Source organism: Oenanthe melanoleuca, chromosome 3 (assembly GCF_029582105.1).
Source record: "Oenanthe melanoleuca isolate GR-GAL-2019-014 chromosome 3, OMel1.0, whole genome shotgun sequence".
Taxonomy (NCBI): Eukaryota; Metazoa; Chordata; class Aves; order Passeriformes; family Muscicapidae; genus Oenanthe; species Oenanthe melanoleuca.
In genome coordinates, this window is record NC_079336.1 from 99,486,669 (window position 1) to 99,497,653 (window position 10,985).

Genomic DNA, 10,985 nt, shown 5'->3' on the forward strand with positions numbered 1-10,985 from the left:
ACACATAAAATGGAAATATCTTTGTTTCTCCCAAGTGCTGAAGGCTTGTCTGCAGATAAAAACACAGCACACTCTGCCTATAACTACAGCTACTTCTGTACAGGCTCCAGTAACCAGCTACAGTCACACAAAATTAGCTGCTCCATTGCAGTAACATATATAAAATGCTTGTATATTAAAAACCTAGAATTTTAAAAGTCTTTGTCTTGCTCCAGGAATCCTAATGCCTATTTTTTAGATCCTTGGGGAAATTAGGAAGCTACTAGACAAGTTAATGCTTTGAAGCTGTAATTTAAAAGGTTTTTTTTAAAGAAATTCTCTTTTAATTTTTTTCTTTGCAAAGAACTTGGCATATTTTAAACAGAAAATTATAATAATAATTATGGATATATTGACCTCTTTGTACTCTCAGGCTGGCCACTCAAGTGAAGTAGATTTAACCAGCTCCCTGTAGGTTTCTGTCAGCTTGCCACGTTCCTGAGCTGTGGCACTTCTTGCACTCATCCTGCACTCTGCCTGATGCACCTTAAGATTGGAATCACGAAGGAAACACTTTCCCAGGCCATTTTGTCACATGCTGTGACAAACTGAACAGGAATAAAGCACCCAGGCAGCCCCAGCCTGGCTGTGAACACACTGCACTCCCCTTCGGGGTATCAGAGCCCAGCCTCCAGCTGCAGCTTTGTGGAGATGATGCAAGGCAGGTTTAAGGTTTTTAACTGCACTGCTGAATTTTTCATTCAATAAAAACGGACAGGCAATATAATTTGCACTCCTGGTCTCACTGAGTAGCTCTGTGATGTTGCAGAGGCTTTGAATGAGCCACAAGTCCTGTTCCAAAGCCCTTTGATATTGGGGAAGAGCCTGAAATCACCTGTTATCTTTGGATCAGACCCCAGAGGTGTGATTTTGGGAAAGCTGAAGGACCACAGAGATACCTGAGTGCCACTAACACAGTGTAATACTGATCTACACTAAATTGTAGGTTTGTAACATAAATAAATAAATAAAATTAAAGGAAACATCCTCTCTGCAAAATTAAAAAAAAAAAAAAAAACTAAACCAAACTATACCTGAGACACAGTTGAGCTGTACTCAGTGTAACTTCAGAGGTCAGGAAAATATCTGAGGCTTTGGCATTATTGCAATAATAATCAGAGGAAGTTCTGGGGAAATACCTTAACTTTACATATCTTATGCAACTTTCTTTCTTTTCCTTTGAGCCAGGAAATGTTGTCTCAGCCTATAGCTGGAAATATAGACAATGGGTGGACATACAAAAATAAGAACCAGTTCCTGTACTCTGCAGTAAAGACCATCTGCTGCAGCTTACACCTCATCTCTAATGATCTGGCACATTTTTCCTGGATAAACCAAAGCAAAAAGGAAAGAGGTGTGTGAGGGTGAGAATAGATCATGGATTTGGCACCTGTGTCAATCTAAGTGATGCAACTGAGATGTTCCTCTCCTGAAATCCTACACTAGGACTGTCAATGGCAGATAAAGAGCTCACATTACTTTCAAGAATAAGAACATGATTCACAATAAAATACTCTTTGGATTGAAAAACTGCATTTATGTCCAGGCTTAAGCACAGAGAAATCAGTTTCTCAACACTCTATCTCAGATCTGAATGTCCGTGCCTCACACACGCTGTGCCCATTTAAGTCAAGAGATTTACCACAATGAAAGAGAAGTGTCACCCCAGAGGCTTCTCAGTGTTTATGTGCTTAAAGACAGAAGAACAGAGAAAAAAATGAATGAGTGTCCTTTTCTTATACCTATCTTCTCACTAACATGCAGAGGTTTATAATATCCACTAAGTTCATTTCCCAGTCCTGGCCAACAAGGCTTTACCTTGATGAGCAGAGATAAATAAGAAGTTTTAATCATTATTATCCTTAAAGAATGAAATGTCCCACCAATTCAACACTGAAGTGGTGAAAGGAAGTTTAAAATGGGATTTCATGTGGTATCTCTCAGTAACTGTTTTAAACCCTTCCAGCACACACATTGTCAATCTATATATATCTATCTATATATCTATCTATATGTAACCAGTCACACAGGGTAGTAACAACTCTATAGGGGCTCAGCCCACAGTCAAAAAATCTGCTTGGAAGGGTCTTGAGATACTGACACAAAGATGGCACAGGAAAACATCCCTCCTCCCTTCCTGGGAACAGGACATTCCTCTGGGACAGGATTTAGAAAGCAACAGTGAAGTAACTTCACGGGACAGTGTTTGTTTAGAAAGAAAAGCTGAACAGAAAAAGGAGCTGGAAAGTCTCCTGGTGCAGCTCGTGCTGAGCAAAAGGAAGTGCTCCCAGTAGAATCCAAACATACCTGCTAGGAAGGCAGAGAAAGCTCAGGAAAAGCTTTTACAGCTGATGGGATCAGGGAAGGAGGGAGATGTCAGCCACATTTGATATTAAACACAACCACTGGGCTCTCAAAAGCAGATTTATTTCTGAGTGCCAGAGGGGGAGCTGGGCAGCATTGGGCCTTGAAAAATTCACCTTATGTGCTGCTGTGCCACCCCCCATGCCCAGTAACCAAGTTCTCAAAAACACTTCTAACTTCACCTACTCTTGACTCACACCCTTTAGCCAGGGCTGGTTCCCAAGGCAGACAAATCCAGAAGTCCAGAGCAGCATCCCCAGTGCACAAACTGCCTCTGCACCACTCCATTCCTGAGGTAGCCAAGAGTTCCCAACCACATCTTCAGAGTCAGCTGGATCTCCTGCCACAGCCTCAGGAGACAGCTGGAGCACACAGCTCGTGTCAGGCAGGTTTGCAGAGCTGTGAGTGACTGAGGGTGGGTCATCCACACCTGCCTGGGGCTCACTCATCCTTCCCTCCTCACTACAAACAGGAGCAATGAATGATCTCCAAAGCAGTGGGTAGATGTGAACAGCAGTTAAAAGTGTGTAAGAAATTAAAACATTGTTTATGACTCAAATACCTGAAATGGAAGCACAAAACCTTTTGTCTTCTGTTTAAATCCTGGGAGAGGTTGCTGCAGTGACCAGCTAACCTGTGCCTGGGCTTCCAGATCCTAAATCTTCTGTCTAATCCCATTCATTCCTATTTGTTCCTTTTGCTAATATTGGCCTTTTTAATCTCCCTTCATTTGGAAGCACCAGCCCTCCCAATACCTTTAACCACCCTCATTGCACTTTCATTGAAATCAATGGGGCTTTGCAAATTACCATTGTAGAGCTGAATCCATTATGCCCATTACAGATTTAAAAACATGATGACAAGAAGCTCATCTGCACACACAACTCCCTCTCTTCTGCTGTAAATAACTCAGCCAGATCATTTTTTAAATCCTGAAGTGCCTAAATTATAGACTAACAATATGCAAAATTTCATCTTCAAATAAGTCTCTGGCTTTTTTTTTTTTTGGTAGCTCAGATAACACAGCACTTTTCACAGACTCAGCTAAACTGTGATAGCTTTTGTTTGTTTTGTCTTGTTTCTTGTTTAAAAATGGATAAAGGCATGTCAGGCCAATTTAATTTAAATGGGATGTTCGGGGACTGAGAAGTGAAGTGGCAGAATTTTGGTTCTACATGATGTTAATAAAGAGAATTAACAATGCAGCATCACTGCATGGCCCTCCCAAACAGGCTCTGACAAACCCTAATCCCATTAAAAACCCCATTTCCCCTCATTAGTGCCAGGCTTGTGCCAGCACGGGGGCAATCAGCAGAGTGGGCTCCTTGGACATCACCAGGGACACCTCTGGGGTTCCAGACTGACCTCTGGAACTTTCTCCAGAGCTTTTCTTGACCATGTGGCTTCCTGAGCCCATTCAGGAGCTGTGGGTACCCTGAGCTGGTGTTTTCTTCCAGCTGTACCTTCCAAGCCCCTCAGTGCTGTGCCAACACAGGAGGGTGAATGAAAGCCCCCAGCTGCCATGCCCTGTGCCAGGGGTTTGGGGACTTTCTGCTGCCAAGTCTTGGCAGAGTCTGCATTGGTGCAAGGAAAGGAAGAGGAGGATAAAATGCAAGTGAAGCACAGGGACAAGGAAAGTGTGGCAGCACAGATGCTGCTCCCTTTTTGGGGGGCTGTGACACCAAGGACACATCTCACAGCCCCAGGCCTGGTGAGGAGCCCCTGACATGTCCTGTAAGGCCATTGTCACCTGGCCAGCAGAGCCCTCCTGTGAGCAGCAGCACAGGACACTGTGGAAGGAATAAAGAGGTTTTCCCCAAGGAACTTTCCTCCTCCTGTGGGTGGGAATGATTTAGCCCATTGTGCAGTCTCCACCACTGTGTAATTTATATTCACTGGGGTGCCAGAACTGCACAGTCTCCTCTAAATATAAGCAATTAACTCCCATTAGCATTAGTGGGAATCACTCAGGAGATATCCACCATTATTGATTATCTCGTTTTTTGTACCAACTCAAAAAAATGTACAAAGAGAAGAAAATCACATAGTTAGTGGCTTTGGCTAAGTTAAGGCAGGCAAATAAGATTCATTACCATTCTTCAGCTAAACAGTGGGGCTTATTAGAATGTAGTTCATTTACATACTTTGATCTGATGGGTGTAGATACCTAATTATACAGCAGCCAGCAACTTATTTTTGATGTTTTTTATTAATTAATATTCAGCATTATAATTAAATGCTCAGGCTGCTCTTCTGCGATTTCTTTTTTTCTTCTTCTTCTTGTTATTTCTAACACAAAAATAACTTTTAAAATGTACCTGTGAAGTCCATGACCAGCAACACCATGCAATGAAATGTACTCCATCACTTGTAAAAAATGTGGCTGTGTGGACATACCCATGTTTAGATCTCTCCCCCACTGGGATAGAGTAGAGGCTACAGAAGTTAGGAGATATTCAAGGTATGCACTGATCTGCCTCTGCCAGAGGTCTGTTGTTCTGAGCAGCTCAGAAATCTCCTCTGCAAAGCAGGAATCTCTGTAGGAAAAGGGATATCCATCCTTCTAAAACTCCAGGAGCTGCCTGATGATTAGGTCATTAAATAAACCAGCCTTGAGAGCTGAATTATGTACAGATCACTATAAAAGAAATAATGGAATAAATAACAAGTGAAGCTCACTAAGCCTTGGAATACAAAGAACTTTTCTCCTGAGCAGACAGTGCCAAGCAAGCTGAAAAATTAATTTACTATTTGTTCCCAGTTTTGTTAACGATTGGGATCTTCACAAGTCTGAGGCATTAGCATGCAAGTTTACAATTATCCTCTGAGCCTGGTAATGTCCTGTCATTCACCTCCAGGGATTTATGTCAGGATCCAGCTCAGTTCCTAAGTGATCTTCCAGCAGGACACAGTGACAGCACCATTATAGCTCCCTCCAGCAGATGATGGTAATGATATTATTATTCCCCTGATCAGCTTGGTGATGATTGTTTGAACTTTATCAGTATTAATAGAGAAAATAATAAAGGTATTAATATTTGAAAGCTCTCTGTATTGTGTTTAGCATCGTATTATTGCTACATTTTATGGCAAGTGCTTTGACATTTCAGTGAATTTCCATTTACAGTATTACCACTATAATCTACTCATTTTATAATTGCTTCTGGATACTTGTAAGGTTTAATTTCTGATATTTCCTCTCAATAAAGAGACTTGCATATGAAATTAATATACAGTTATCCTCACAAATGTACATTGTTAGCCTAGAATCGGGGGGGCTTAAAACAGCCAAAATTATTCTGTGTGATTACTGGAGCAAATAAACCTTATTGACTTGTGGGGCTCCACAGTGGCCAAAATTGCTTCTAATTCTGCAGAAGCATCCTCTCCATCAGAGCTATTAAAAATATCCACAGCAAAGGGCAAGAGCTGCTGAGCAACCCAGGCTGAGATTTTCAGAAGGAACCTCAAGATGGAGAAAACCACATCAAACAATCTCCCTGTCCTGGAAAAGAGTTAAAAAAAAATAAAAAAAAAAATAGAAAACTCAGCTCTATTCCATCCAGGGAAAGGTAGCAGCTATAATGACTGGGTTGGGATGGGGCCATCCCACTTGGATATAACCTAGAAATATTTGATGGAGGGAAACAGCTGCTAAAGAGCTTGGGAAATGAATTTTCTGGATTTGCCCTTTGCCAGGAAGAAATGCAGAGAGGAGCGATGTAGATGGACTTAGTGAAGCTACAGCTTGTGTGGAAGACAGAAAAGATACAGAGCACATGAACCAGAATTTGTACCTCATTTCTGGCTGGATGTCACTTTTTGAAAGCATTCTAGCAAACACTTGCCCTGTGCTACATGAATTTCTTCAGAGCAGTGTAGCTGCTCCTGCAGAAGTACAGCTTTCATTCCAGTATCTGCACAGAATCCTGAGTCACCTCAATTCCTCTTGTAACAACTTGCACAAAGTTAATAACACTACAATTTTGCAGAGTTACAAGACTATATATCCTGACTGCTCAAACCACGTTTTTCTAAAGGGAAATAAAAAGAGAACTCTGGCTTTAAGGAAAACCCCAGCAGTAGTCTGCCTCCTTAGTTTTATGAGTGAGGCATCAAAAAGGCAACAATTTTGGTAACTATTTCTAATTTTGAGGCTCAACTTAAGCTCGGTTTTTTTTTTTTTTTTGCTTTACTCTCTCAGTTCAAGAGCAGCTTGTAAATCAATGTCAGACATCATGTGAGAGATCCACCACGAAATGTTTAGAGATATGTGTGATACCCAGCGAGATGCACTGTCAGAAAACACCTCTAGATTGCACATTGCCAGGAGCTCTCCTGGGAGCCACTCCCCAGCCTTCCCAGCCACAAAGGAGGTGTGAGGATGGCAGATGTGCAGAGGACACGGTTTAAACAGCAGCCAGGTCACTCTGAGACTCATGGCACAGGAAAATGGGGGCATCACCTGCAGTGATGCTTTTAAACAGAAAAGACAAACAATGTTTAGAAGAAGGCCAGGGTTATTAAACAGACAAAGGGCCAACCCCAACACTCAAGAAACTCTTTGGGTTTTAAGTTTTGCTCTTAAAATTCTCTCTGTGTATGACATGAGATTAAGAGTTCTGTTTTAAGGATCTGCTGTCCAAACACAGGATTCACTTGCATTATGAAATCACCAGGGATGGAATTGAAAGTCAAAACCCTTCTCTGCCATGCCTTTATTACCCACCAGCTCCTGGGGATGCCAACAGCCAAGATCCCAGCATTTCCTGTTTTCAGCCAGTTCTCAGCACACACCTGGACTGACCATCATTCATTCAAGTCTGTTCCCAGCCTTCAGCCTGGCCACAGACTGGCACCTTTGCTTGCAGGTCTGAGGGCAGGAATTGCTGACATTCATTCCCCAGGAATCAGCAAGCAGTGCTGGAGAGTCTCATCAGCCCAGTGGCTCCTGTGGCTCTGGAGCTCCTGCCTGCACCAGGGCTGAGGCTGTGCCAAAGCCAGGCTGCAGCAGCAGGAGCATCACAGCAAAGCCCTGGGCCAGTGCTGCCTCACAATTGTATTTACAACAGCCTCACTGCCTCTGCCAGCTTGCTCTCCATGGAATTGCATACCCACTTTAGGTTATGAATGTGATTTATCTGTGAGATTTGAGGTGAGTTTCAATCCTTGTGGAAGCAATAGAACAATGGCACAGAGCAGGAGAAGATCCAGGGAAGATATATCTGTGTGGGAATTTCCCACCCACGGCTTTGTCAGCCCTGCAGTGCTGATTTGCAGAGCTTTGCAACACACATTTCTTGTGTGGCCACTCCTAAATTAGTTCAGATTTACATCACTGAGGGCAGCACGAGAAAATACAAGTCTGAGGCAGCAAAACAAACACGAGTTTGGACTGAGGTGTCAGGAGGCACAGATGGATTGTGCCACCTGCACTGCTCATCTCCAGCACGTTCAAGCTAACTTCTGTGGGGTTACATTGCAATTCAATTGATTTCCCACAGCACTAATTTCATACTGATGTTTCAAATTCCTTAAGACTCTGTCCAGAATAATGCTGAACTTGGGACAATAGAAAGGTGGAGGCATTTGGAATGACTCAAAAGATGTGACCATGAGGAACACAGGCTGCACTTTCCCATGGATCCCACAGGAGCAGCAGCCCCAGAGGTGAAGAACTGTCCTTCACTCTGAAATGCTGTTTATTGTAAAGCTAGAATGCACTTCAAAGCTGTTTCCAGCTGATATTCCAAGTGTAGCTGAAGGCACTTTACATCCCATTGATGCCCTTGGACCATTTGGCAAAGTCTCCTAGTTGCAGGTTCCCAAAATACAATCTGCACTCAATTTTTGGATAATACTGAAATACCATTTCCAGCTACATCTTAGGGATGTTCCACTTTTCTGCCATAGACCTAAATCTTGCATTTTTCAAATCAGTTGGAGGCTTGCTTGAGGAGGAAATAAAAGATTAGAGCTTCAGAAAACACAAAGTCAGTAATTTGGCAGCCTGATTTTATAATAATCTTTGTCTAATGATTATTTAATATTGTACTAGGCTATTTAAAAGAATATTCTACAAAGTATTGGAGCTTCCTTTTCAAAGCCTGTGTAAAATGTGATTTGTAATTAGTAGCTTTAGATATGCAATGTGTGAGAGAATATTAGTATTCTGTAAAAGCTGCTGTCAGTATAAGTTATATGGAGAAGCACAAAATAATATGAATACTTAATAGCTAAAATACTTTATTTAAAATTGATTTGCTAGATTTTATAGAAGCTCCACCTGAAGAACTTAGATTTTTTTCCTTTAAATTCTGTTCTGAATAAATGAGTTAGGAACGATGACCCTGAATGACCTGAGCACTAAGGGAATATATTAAAATTTACTTTTAAGTACTTCAAAGCATTTTACTTTATTCACATACAGATAGTGGATTTATTCACCCAGCTTGTTACTACAGCTCTGGAAATTCCTGATTGAATGTTCTGATATTTACATCTGATGCAGTAAATGCCACTGACTGATGGCACCACTGACTCTGAGTTTGGGGAGTGGTTCCCTGCAGGGTTCCGGTGCCCCCCTCGCAGCAGCGTTTTTCCAGCTGTACCTGTGTCAGAGGCACGGCCCGGAGCTCCCCGGGCTGTGCAGCAGAGGGCACTCACACTCTATGCAACAGCACCGCTGGCCAGCCCAGCACGCACAGCTCTTCCCTCTGCTGCACCGCAATCCCACACGCATTTCATTCCAATTCCCTCCGAGTTACTGGAAGAAAGCTGAGGGGGAGAAAAAAAAAACAAAACCACCCCATGATTTTTTTGCTCAGACCTATGAAACCTCCTCACACACACCCTAAGGGTCTCAGGGACAATCCTGTGGGTCTTAAGGAGCAAAAGGGACCAATCCTTGAAGAGCTTCCCAACAGGCAGAGCGAGCAGGATTCGACCATCAGAGAAGCAAAAATGTTTCTTAAACTGCCTGGACTCGAGGCAAGAATTTTTTAAAGGCAGCAATAACATCAGCACTGGTTGCTCTGTGATCCTGACATGCTGCTACTAAACCATGAATATTAAAAGAATATCTAAATTAATGAGTCCCGTGTTCCCTAATGTTGTGCCATGGCTTGATCTCTCCCTTCACAAAGGATTTTTCTCAGCATACTCCCTTTCTGGCCTAGATAAAATAATCTCTGATTTTTCATCTACTTCTGGAAGGTAACGGCATGGTGAAGAATGTGATGTGTGAGCTACAGATGGCACTGAAAGAATCCAAGAAATCTAAAAATACAGTAAGTTTTACAGGAGAGGTTTTGTAAGGTGGCTGTCTCCTCCTTGACATCACTATTCAGCTGCCTATTGGAATGGGACTAATTTAATTAAGAGAACAGCTCAGATAAAACATTTTTGTCAGATTCCCCAAGTCCTATTCACCTTGCTTGAGAACTCAAGCAAGTCTCCTCTGAAGCAGTCCAGTAGCAGAGCTCCTGTCATGCCAGCCTAGCTGAGCACAGCCACAATAGGAGCAATTGGCACAAAGGAAACTGCTGAAGTTAATGTAAAGATTATAATATTATTTTTCCAATGCTGACCCAGCGGTCAAGGCAATTGCTGGCAAGAAATTGTTCGCTGCAGTCTTGATCTTTCACTCCTCAAAAGCTCCAGGTGAGTTTTGTTTGCAGTGCTTGGTCCTGAAACCCTCACAGCTTGCCACAAGCTGATTTCATTCCTCTGCTTTCTCAAGTATCTGAAGCAAAAGCAGCTATTTCTAAGCAATAAACAGCAATTGTGGGTTTGGGCTTTTTTTTGAGGGTTTTTTTTTTTTTGGTAAGAAACATAAGCAGAATGGTGAGACCATAACATAGTTAAAATACAAACCAGGTTGTTAATTTGACTGTGCTCCAGTCTCTCTTAGCAATAAACTTGATTTCCCAATAATAAATTTCTGATCTGGTTTCAGTAGGTAATCAAATACCACAAATCCACTTTACATTTTAAAAAGAATGATGTATTTTATAGGAAAGACAAAAAACTGGAGAAGATGGGTTTGTGGCTAAACAATAGAGTTCCTCAGATCCCAAACAGAACTGCTGAATTCCATAATGCTGGGGAGTGGGTGGTGGGGAAAGGTGAGGAAAAAAAAGGAACCAAGGAGAAAAGGGTTAATACAAGTTTTCCAATCTATCATTCTCAAAGTAAACAACATAAACAACTAAAAAAAAGCCTCTATGTGACCAAGGGAGAAGAGTGTTAGAAGGATGTAATGGAATCCCTGCAGCATTTCAAACTCTACTTCAAATCTAGGTCTCTTTCCACATCCCATGTTCATTGCTTGCAGCAAAACTGGGTTCCTTTAAAGAGCATGTCCCTTTATCATCATAGAACCAGCAGTTTCAGATTTCATACTTGTGATCTCAATAGCTGCTGGGAATTTATATTCAGAACACAACTCTGGAGTATAAAACTGGGGGGGAACCTCACACAATGTATTTGTGTATCACCCAGCAATCTGAGGGGTAGTTTAACTGTCCCAACATTGTTTTTCAGATGTTAGGAAAAAAAGAGGAATACTAAACAAACAATCA